Source organism: Dermochelys coriacea, chromosome 2 (assembly GCF_009764565.3).
Source record: "Dermochelys coriacea isolate rDerCor1 chromosome 2, rDerCor1.pri.v4, whole genome shotgun sequence".
Lineage (NCBI taxonomy): Eukaryota > Metazoa > Chordata > Testudines > Dermochelyidae > Dermochelys > Dermochelys coriacea.
The window spans coordinates 171,454,699-171,465,065 of NC_050069.1; the positions used below are offsets into that span (position 1 = coordinate 171,454,699).

Here is a 10,367-nt window from a genome sequence, read left to right on the forward strand (position 1 = left end):
AGCATCTCATCTAATTTTCTAGATCATAGTGTCTCCCCTTTATGTGCGACGAGACAACTTAATGCACTGTGACAAACAGGAAATGCTTTTGTTTTGCAAACAAGTATTTTTGCAAAAAAATTTCATCCAGTTTATGATTTCAAGAAACAAACTGGTTTAGTCTGAATGGATTTTCTGACAGAAAACAGTTTCATGAAAATTTTCCCACCTTATTTCCTGGGCTCTAGCCCTGCCTCCAGCAGGGTTGTTGTCTGTTAGTTAGAATAGGAGTCAGGACTGTTGGCTTCTCTTTCTGGCTCTGTCACCGCCTTGCTGTGTGGGACCTTGGGTAGGTCCAAGGGGAATAGGGACAATTCTCTAACTCTGGGCAGAAGTAAGCCTGGGTGAGATAAGGGCGTTGAACATCAAGAACATCAAGAATTCTAAACTTTGCTAAAATGGCTAGTCTAGAGAAACAAGAGATAGTCGGGGCCAAATTTTAACCATTGTCTTTTTTAAAGTCCATTCAGGGATGTGAGTCCCACAGAGCCATTGAGGGGGAGCAACTTGCTCAAAGTCCCACAGGTCAATAGGCAGCAAAGGAACCCAGGAGTGACACTCCTCCTCAAAGGCAAGGGGACCAGACATGAGGGCCTGATTGTAATTGCCAGCTGTGGGAGGGAGTGTGCAGCAGTGGTTAGTGAAGGTGCCCATCCATGGCTCTGACCTTTGGTGTAATCCTGAGGCAGTAGCTTCCCCTCCCCCGGCCCACTTGCCATCAGGAGGGTTGGGGTCCCGGCCCTACAGACCAGGGGGGTTCGGAGGCTTCATGAAGGAGAGTAAAGTGCCGGGATGTCAGGAGCTGGGAGGTGCTGTCACCCCCACACTAGGGCAGTGTTCTGCACCCCTTGCTGCTGGCTGAGTTTCTCCGTCCCTTGGCAATAAGACAGACTCTTGTTTTCACAGCCAGTCGATCACCCAGTGTCATCACCCTGCCTGCTGGCTGGGCAGGGTAACTCCTCAGGTCACCACCCTCTCCAGTCTGCCTTGGACTTGGGGAGTGAGGAGGAGAGCGAGGGACATCTGGTGACCCTGAACATCCACCATCCATCACACCATCACCTAGAGCAAGTGAGTGGTATTAGGGTTCCTTGGTGGCTTCCCCTGTCTGTCTGGGGAGAGGCAGAAATAGGGGCAGAGAATATCTCCAAAAGGAGATTTGATTTGCAAACAGCCCCCAGGAGCCCCTCACTCTCAGACCAGGCAGGGGCTTTTCCAGAGCCATCTCCAGTGTGCTTAGAAACGTCCCAGCAATAGGGCTCCCTGCCGTTCCCTTGTGGGAGACTGTTCCCCAGGCTGAGAGTCTCTGAGCTGGGCCAGCCCCTGTGAGCTGCTGAGCATGGAAATCAACGGGGAACAGGGGGCCCCTGGGCTTCCAGTGCCTAGGGTCTTTGTGACTTTGACGTGGGGAATGGTTTCCCAGGAGAAGTCCAGATTCCTGGGTTCTGTTCCTTCTCTAGCCTGGGCGGGAGTGTGGCCTGGGACAACAGGAGAGGGCTGCTTGTCCAGAGTAACTGATGGTCTTTGTGACTGACCCCACTGCTCTAAAAGGACGAGATATTGCAGCAGCAGGGATGACAAGGGGGAATGTTGGGAGCAGATCATGTAATGAACTCCTTACAGTGTGTATAGCTTGCACTCCTTGCACCCCTTTGGGGGTAGAAGGGGCTGCTCTTGCTGGGACAAGGATGAGGAGGGACCAAAAAGGCCCGTGAGTGAGAGGCTGCCTAGACCCCAGACTCACTCCTGCTCCCTGCTCGGCTCCAGGATAGCCAGGTTGCTGAGGATGTTCAGGAAGAAGGCTCTGCAGGTGGCCCCACAGCCTGAGGGAAGCAGCTGCCATCTTCCCAAGGAGCAGAGCAGCCCCTCCTTCCCTGCTGGTGGGGAAGCAGCTCCCGTCCAGGCCAGGAGGCGATTGGGAGAGGCACCAACCAGGCCCAAATGGAGTTGGCTCAGGATACAGCTGCGCAGGCAAGACCCAGCCCAGGAGGGCCGACAGGCAGGGTGGCTCTGGGGATTGCTGTGTGGGCAGCACCAGCCCCAGGAGCCCAGCCCTGATTCCCAGCAGGAGGCATCGCCCTGCCCAGTCACTGAGGACCTTCCAGCCTCCCCAGGGCAGGAGATAGAAGATCCCTGTCCCAGCACCAGCAGCTCAGCATGGGACAGCAGCAGCTCTTGGGACTCTGGCAGCAGCGAGGCTGATGGGCGCCGCTGCTTTGTTCCAGGTGAGGAGACAGGCTGGGCTCATGGAAGGGGTGAGAATGGGGATGTGAACACCCTGGGCCGAGGCGGTCTACCAGTGCTATGTGGGGCGGGCCCCCAGCCCAGGTGTCTGGCCTGAGCCACGCAAACCCCACTGACACCAGCAGCAGTCACACAACTTCCCCTGCAGCAAGGGGAATTGGGGGTGGGGACATCAGGAGTTGCTGCTACTTTGGTCCTTGATTCTCTGAGGGGTGGGGGGAACAGGCACCTCCCAGGGAGTCCTGGACAGTGGGGGGGCTCTCTGTTATATGCTTCTGAAGCTGTTGGGGGCTGAAGGCATTCCTGAGAGTGGGGCGTGGGGCCCGATCTTCCCTGGGTGCCTGACGTGGGAAGGGGGCGGGTCTTTAATTTTGCTCTCCCCACCACGCCCCTGTCCTTTGCTCGAGTGGCAGCAAGTGTCACCCTGTTCCCTTCTCTTCCTGGTGCAGGGACCCCAGGGACTCAGAGGAGGAGGAGGAGGAGGAGGAGGAGGAATGGGTGGACATGGCCACAGATGAGACTGCTTTCAAGGTCATCGGAGAGCAGCTCCAGGGCAGAGAAGGTATAAATGTTCCGCACCTGGCTGCAACCGAGATTGTCCTGCCCCTTCCCAGCATCCCTACCCCCTGCAGAGGGTCTTGTCCCTGATGACCCACCACCCCTAATCTCACACGCTCCTTTGTCTCCTTCGCGTCTCACAGGAGCTCATTGAGGAACTGCCTGATAATGCTCCACCCGGCGCTGTCCTTGCTAACTCACTGATTGCTGTGGGCAACCTCAGGTACTGAGACCCCCCCCCACCCCCCACCCGGCTCCCTTAACCCTGGTGCTGCTTAGGCCCAGGGCTGGGAGTCCCACTCCCAGGTCACCTCCCAGGTGGCTTCTCTGGCAAAGGTGACAGGAAGGTTAGCTGGGCTGTTCTTTTCACTCCAATAACATTATAGGGGCCTTGGGGAGGGGCTTACTCCAGGGGTCAGATACAGGAGGGGCAGCAGGGTCCAGGGAACAGGCACTATTCCTGCCCTGCCACTGTATCTCTGTGAGACCTTGGCCTTGTCATTCCCTGGCTCAGTACCTCAGTTTCCATTCTCGCCAACCTTTGCCTATTTCCCTGTGGTTTCATGTCCATGTTGGCGCCAGTCCCACCCCCATACTGCACACTCTAATACCAGCTCCTCTCTCTTGCCAGCACCATGAAACCTGCCCTGCAGCCAGAACTGGAGACCCACCTCCTTCGAGCTGCCTTGCACTCCATCTTCACCCTGGGCACAGAGAAGGACACCACCCAAGTCCAGGTACATCCTCCTCCTCCATCCTCCTCCTACTCCAATAGGTCCCTGCTCCCTTGATTCGCTGAAGCTTCAGAGATAGGGGTGGGGTAGGCAGAGATGGAACAAACTGCAGGGTTGCATCCTTTCCTCCCTGGGGGATGGATGGATGGATGGATGGATTTCTTTCTGCCTGCTTTCCATACACCGTGTTTTGCCCAACAGCTCAGCTTCCATCCATAGCAACTTGGCTGTTCCACACTCTGCTGCTTACAAGGCCCTATGCAGAGACCTGCTAAGTTCAAAAATTCAGCTGTCATCAATCCTTGCTAATTGCCTGCACTGGGATGTTAATGAGAGAGGCCAGGATATGTGTTTGGGAGTCTCACCAGTGCTTCCCAGAGACCCCTCTTCTCATCCTGTGGCAGGTGTATCCCCAGTTTCCCTAACTCTGACCCATGCTTTGCAGACTCTGCACAAGGTGTTACCAGAGCTCCTGGATGCCATGCTGGGGAACCTGCTGGCAGAGTCCCCAGACACAGACAGGCTCCACTACATCTTGGAGGTGAGCCTCATGAGGAGGGGTGGGGAGCAATTTTACCTTAACTCTTAGTAGGACTGGTAAGGAGAGACTGGAAGATCCATTTTCTAGTCTGTCCTCCTAGCTGGGTCCCCAGTGGGCCGTTCTCGGTCAGGGTAGTGGGGGCAATGCAATGTCAGGTCCTTCCTCCTTGAAGAACAGAGGAAGGAACTAGGACTTCAAGCCAGAGCTCTGCCTGGTTCTGTTGAGCACTAACCACAGTACCCCTGGCTGGCTTGGGGAGTGAGAGTCTGAACACCCCACCACATATACACCATGAGATTCAAGAGATAGTTCTCAGAGAAGAGGTATAGTTTCCTTCCTAGAGAAACAGGAGGACCCCAGGGAATCAGCCCTTCTCTCCAGTGGGCCCTGAGATTTCTGTGGGGATTGTTCTCACAGACACTCCCTTCATCCCACCAAGGACTTCAATACTGGGGAAGGGTGAGGGTTCAGTCTCCTTTCTGGTAAACTGGTCAGGAACCAGGAGTTCAGGGAGGATGGGACCACCCCGACACCAAAGATTGTCCCAATCTAAGGAGACACTGACAACTTGTGACCTGCAGGATACAAGCTGCATCCTGGGGGAAAGAATCCCCTTGTAAAGTTCTGCTATCAATGACTCAGAAAATCCATCCTGCTCATAATATCTCAGCCTCCTGGGGCTGGGGAGGGGCTCATTTGCATTCACCTGCCCTTTGATCCTGACCTGCCTCCTTCCCCCATAGCATGTCAACTTCTGGATTGTGTCCAGGGTGTCCCAGGAGAGAGTCAAGGCCATAAGAAGCAGCATGGCCCTGCTCAGATGCACCATCACTCTCCCTGAGTCTGACGTAAGTGACCTCTGACCCCATCTTCCTGACTCCAGGCATAGGCGGGCTGGCTCCAAAGAGGTGTAGGATCTGCTGCTGCAGGGGCTGTGGGTTAGGAGTGTTCCTCTTGGGGAGGCAGAGTCAGAGCAGGGAATTAGATAGGCTTGAGTCCTGGTTAAGTGGTGACCCTGGGCCTTTAAGGGGACCATGCTTCAGCCAGGTTCATGCATGGCCTTGGGTCCCTTCTTGGCATCTCCTGCAGAGGGGCTGAGGGGAAGGAGACTCCTGGGGCCCAGGGGAGACTGGAAACAGACAGGAAAATGCTGATGAAGTCACCTCTCCTCTCCCTTCCATTAGATCTCAGCAGAGTTCCCTAGGCTGGGTCACCATGTGGCACAGCTGGCTCTGTTTGTCAGTGACTCAGACAAGGTCATCAGCCGGCAGGCCAGGGAGGGGACTTACTGGCACTACCAGCTGCTGCTGCAACAGAGGGGTAAGGAACCCAGCTGGGAAATGGGACCCAATAGGAGACAGAGAGTGACCACAGGAGGATAATGGGACCTCAGACAATTTGTCTCAGACTGACTCCAGCTGGAGAATGAGTCTCTCTCTATCTCTGTTCTTCTGCACCCCACTGTGCAGCCACCAATGGAATTGGAAGGACACAGAAACTGCAACCAGAATGATAATTGTGTGTGTCTCTCTCTTCCAGGGCTGACCACACATGAGGCAGAAGATCTGTGGTGCTGGGATTGGCACCAGGACAACAGGCTCCTGGGCTACAGGAACACAGCCAGGGTGCGGGAGGGCACTCTGCCAGGGCATGACACAGCTCAGGGACTGGGGCTGGCTGGGTTCCCTGCAGTGGATGCCTCCTGGAGACAGGATAAGAGCCCACTCCTTATTTCCATCTCAGAGTTCCTCATCCAGCACCTAGGGGGAGAGGCTGGTACTAAAGGTCCCACACTGGAACCTCGCTAGTTGCTGTGATTTGAGTGTCTTACATGGATTCATTGCTACATGGCATAAGGAGAATCCCTGGGTGGTTGAGTTAATATTGGATTATTGCTCTGGGTGTCTCTCCGCTCCTTGTCTCCCTGGCTGATACCCAAGTGTCTGAGAGGAGAGCACTGGGTCAGTCAGTCACTATTGCTTAATCAGACCCTTGTTAGATTCCCTGCACCCTGTAGAAGCAGAGAAAGGAGGTTGGGTTTGCCCAATGCCAATGCCAGTCAGGAAGCAGAAAGCCCCAACTCGGGAAGTGGGTTGGGGACACAGTGAGCTCCAAAACCACTATGGACCACATGCACCCCCCTCACATCTCCAAACCTGGCCAGGGAATGGCAGAGTGTCTGGACCTCAGCCACTGTTCCAAAGAAGCACATTGTCACTGACCCAAGTTGCGGCAACTTGCTTCACAAGTAGAAAATCAAAGACTCCCTGTCACACAACTGTGCTGAGAACATCCAAACTTTTGAACACACCATAACACAGTGCCCCCAAATTAGAGTCAAAGGGGAAATGACACAACATCAAAGAGGCGTCTTTGGGATGGCTCCTGGATCTTCAAGTGCATCTACAGAATGCTGCTCTGCAGACACCAGGTGAGAGAGACTGTGAGCTTGTCCCCCCTCCCACAAGCTGAATTGCTGCAATAGAACAAAAGTTTCATAGGCTTGTCTGTGGTGGGGACTGGGACATGAGTCTCCTTGTTCTTGTCATCTTGCAGATTGGATTCCCCTTGGAAGAAAGCAAGGAGTTACATAGGACAGACCCAGCTACTAGAGAAATCAATAAGTTGGGGGGAATAGACCTTTGGTCTGTCAGCTCCAAACCCCCAACACCCACACACATGCCTCTAGCCACTGAGGTGCAGGAGTTCTCTCTGCTGGAAGCAATACAAGGTCCCCTATAATCTCTGTGTGCTGCACAGTAGCGTATGCCTGCTCACACACATTAGAGATCCATTTCCAGCCCTTAATGGCCCCTGCAATAAATTGCCCTCCAGAAAGAGCCACTAGAGGCTTTGGTCCCTAAGCACCTTCAACCTTTTAATAAAGGAGCTTCCCTGAGCTATGGGACCCTGAAAGTCTCCTGGGGAATGAACTGCTTTGGCTACAGCAGCTCTCTTACCCTGCCCCTGGGCCACTAGAGAGTGATGGACTTGGAGCCTGGCTCTGGGCAATCTGCTAAAGCCTCGTGTCCTGTTGGTTTTAGGTCTTCAGAAAGTTCTTCTTGGAGGGGCAGAGAAGATACTTTCTCCGGACGGCAGTGCTGGCCCTCCATGACCCCCTACTGCGTGTCAGCCATGTGGGGCTGGTGCTAGCCTACTCCCTCCTGGGGGAAGCCCAGCAGCTGATGGAGGACAAGGTAAGCAGCTGCATTAGACTCAGGAGATTGGGGGGGCAGGGTCTCATTCTCATCCTATGGCCATTCTCTAGACTGACAGCAAGGAGACTGGTGGAGAATAAGAGTCAGAGCAGGTACTACTGGGAAGGGAGATGAATTAACCTCCATGAGCAGAAGGGAGCCAGCTTGTCCCCTGAGCAGCTCCAACCCAGCTCTTTAGCAAGGCTAATTAATTACAAGTGTTACCTCATCATGGACTTTTGTTCTTAGGACATGGTGCTATGTTATCACTCCTGGGTGCCCTCTGTGAACCTTTCCTGCCCCACAGAGCTGCACCCAGTTCCTCATGGTCTAGTGTCCATGTCACCCGAGCCACCATCCAGAGTTGCTTCCATCATTGGCAGCCTGGGAGACCAAGAATTGACTGGTGATGGCAACTGACCAGGCAGGGCTGAGGCACATAGATGGGGGAAGCTTGTCTTGCTGCTGGCAGGGCTGGACCTGCTGTAGAGAGAATGGGAGGATTCAGTCAGCAGGGGCTGCTGACCTGCGCCATTCACCAGGGCTGCCATCCTGTGGTTTCAGCATTTGTCACTGGGGTGGGTTGGAGGTGGAACAGTTCTCAGGGGCACTGAGGGGGAGGTGGCAGGAGCTAACCCTACAAGGAGGGGGGTTGGCACTGGAGGTCACTAGAGAGGACAACAAGACTTCATTTTGGGGATTAGGAGGGTAAATCCACCCCTCAGATGTGGGCAGCTGCTGGGTGGAAATGGTGCTGGTTCCACGTGCCCTTAAATCCTCCCTGATTCCTGGGGAGTGTCTGAGTCTCTGACAGGTTCTCGTTCCCTTGCAGCAGGAGGATGTCACAGCCAACGTGATGTGCCAGCTCCGCATCATCCGGCACTTGTGCCAGGTGCCCGAGGCGCTGCAAGGGCTGTGCCTCATCTGATGCCCTTAAAGATTCTCCTCCCATGTTCAGCAACTCCCACTCCCTGCTGCAGGTATTGCTCTGTCTCACTGTAAATGGGGGGAAAGGGGAAATGTGGAAGGGGAAATGGAGCCGCTTGGCACTAACAGAAACTCTCAGCCCTCTCTGTGGACCAGGGTCCTTCCCTCTGCCCTCAAACTTCCTTCATCTGGGGCATGAGCTCTTCCCCTCACTCCCATTCCCCACCCCTCTTTCCTTGGTCTGACACCCATCCCATTCCCCCTGCTCCCAGGCAGAGCTCCCCCTGCCCCATATGGTGCAGAATGGCCTTTGTGTCAGGGCTACAGACTGTCTGCCCAACTGAAGCTCAGAAAGCTCCATATTTGAGGAGCTGGGGATGGGACAGAGGCTCTGGGCCGGCTTCACCTCCTGCCCTTTATTCTCCCTGTGGCCCTTCTATGGGCTCTAAGAGTGTGAAATGAATAGGAGCCTCATCCCCAGCTATCTTGTAGGCCCTGGGGTGCGTCACAGCCTCCCAGATGGGCAGAGCCAGCAGCTGAGCCACCTCAGGGACTGGGGACAGGTCACATTGTCCTATGAAACCAAGCAGTGCTAGTTCTCAAAAAGACTGAGAGGGAAGACTCTGCTCCTTCATGGAGGTAAGAGCCATTTACTTCTTTGGACATGTGGGTCTCTTGGGGGAGAAATGGGATCCCTACTGCATAGCCTGGCTGGGAGCTTCCCCCATCCCTGGGACAGAGACATCTCTATCGATGTGCCACCCTTTTTTTTCCCCCAGCAAGAGGCTCCCCAGAGATGTCCTCGAACCTGTATTCCTGGGAGCGTTTCTGGCAGGAGGGTCCAGACCCTTAGTCTCCAGGCCCATCATGCAGTCTTATTCACATGACATCTCTGCTCTCAAGCTCCACTTCCTGCAGCAGGACAAACGAACCCTTCAGCTCCTAGAGTCCCAATTCTTTGACCTCCTTCTGATCAGCAGTGGCGTTTCTCCAGCCCCTCACCAAACCTGTCAGCCTCTGAATGATGAAGGGCCTGAATGTCAGAGTCACCACATCAAGAAAAACTCCAGATGCAGCCAGGAGAGCCTGTGTGTACTCAGCCCCTTTGGAAACCAGGTCTGAACTGGGGAGGAAGGACCTCAACCCAATAACAAGAGGACTGGGCAGAGCAGGTCTGTATCAGGGAAAGGAGTGTGCTTTCCCCTGGGCTGCAGAGCCTGGGACTTAGCCAAACTGATTACAGAACGAGTCCTTCTCAGAGGGATCATGTATTGCCTCCTAAAGAGTCAGACTTCAGCGGTGATAAAGCCTAGCTGGGCTATGAACTGGAATGAGAACAAGGAAGGAAGTTGAAAGCAGCAAGGAAAGCCTAGAAGGGAACTTGAGAAGAGAGATAGGATGTGCCCAGGGAAAACTGCAGCAAAGAGAAAGAAACAGACCTAGGTGTTATGTACAGAGCCCTGAGCTGCTACCAATGTCAGGGTGGGATTGGGTTCCACTACTGGACCAAAAGAAGGGGGCATACATGCACCCAAAGAGAGTTACTAAGCCCAGCAAGGGGGCTTCAGGCCGAGCAAGAGCAGCAGTGAGGGCAGAAGAACTTATTTCTGTGGAAAGACAACTTTGGACTTTTAGTATGTGACAAGCTCAGCCCCAGGAGGGTGGACCAAAGGTGGTGAGCCGGCCGGAGGGCTGATTACCAGGCAGAGAAATTGCCATGATGCTGGAGCGACCATCAATGTGGGACCAGAGGGCACCTAACAATGAGTAGATTCATTTATTATTGGCATTGTTGGCAGGAGTGAATTCCCCCTGTGATCCGTGAGGGCTGATAGAAATCTTGGTTGCTGAAGAAAGGTCTGTCCCCCCAAGTGGGATTTCCCATTTGAGTTCCAGGGACTGGTTAAGCAGTCAAAGCAGGTCTTGGGATTTCTCCAGCAGCTCCTAGAAAACCAACAGAAGCAGAAGGAAGTGCAGGCAGAGCAACAGATCCAGTTGGTAATCTTGAGGGAGCAGTAGCAATACCTGTCAGAGATCCTGCAAAGGAAAATCAGCCCCGGGTCTGCTATGCCAATGGACAAAAAAAGCAGATAAGGAGAGAATGCCTGGGCTGTGCTGAGATGGTTA

General features: G+C 54.2%; 1 long non-coding RNA gene across 1 annotated transcript; it reads left to right on the forward strand.

Annotated features, from left to right (window-relative positions):
• Positions 1–3,537: 3,537 nt before the first annotated feature.
• On the forward strand, positions 3,538–4,918 carry LOC122458868. Its single transcript, XR_006279169.1, has 3 exons — positions 3,538–3,578; positions 4,021–4,116; positions 4,860–4,918. It is a non-coding gene; the product is annotated as an uncharacterized LOC122458868 (long non-coding RNA).
• The last annotated feature ends 5,449 nt before the right edge of the window (positions 4,919–10,367 follow it).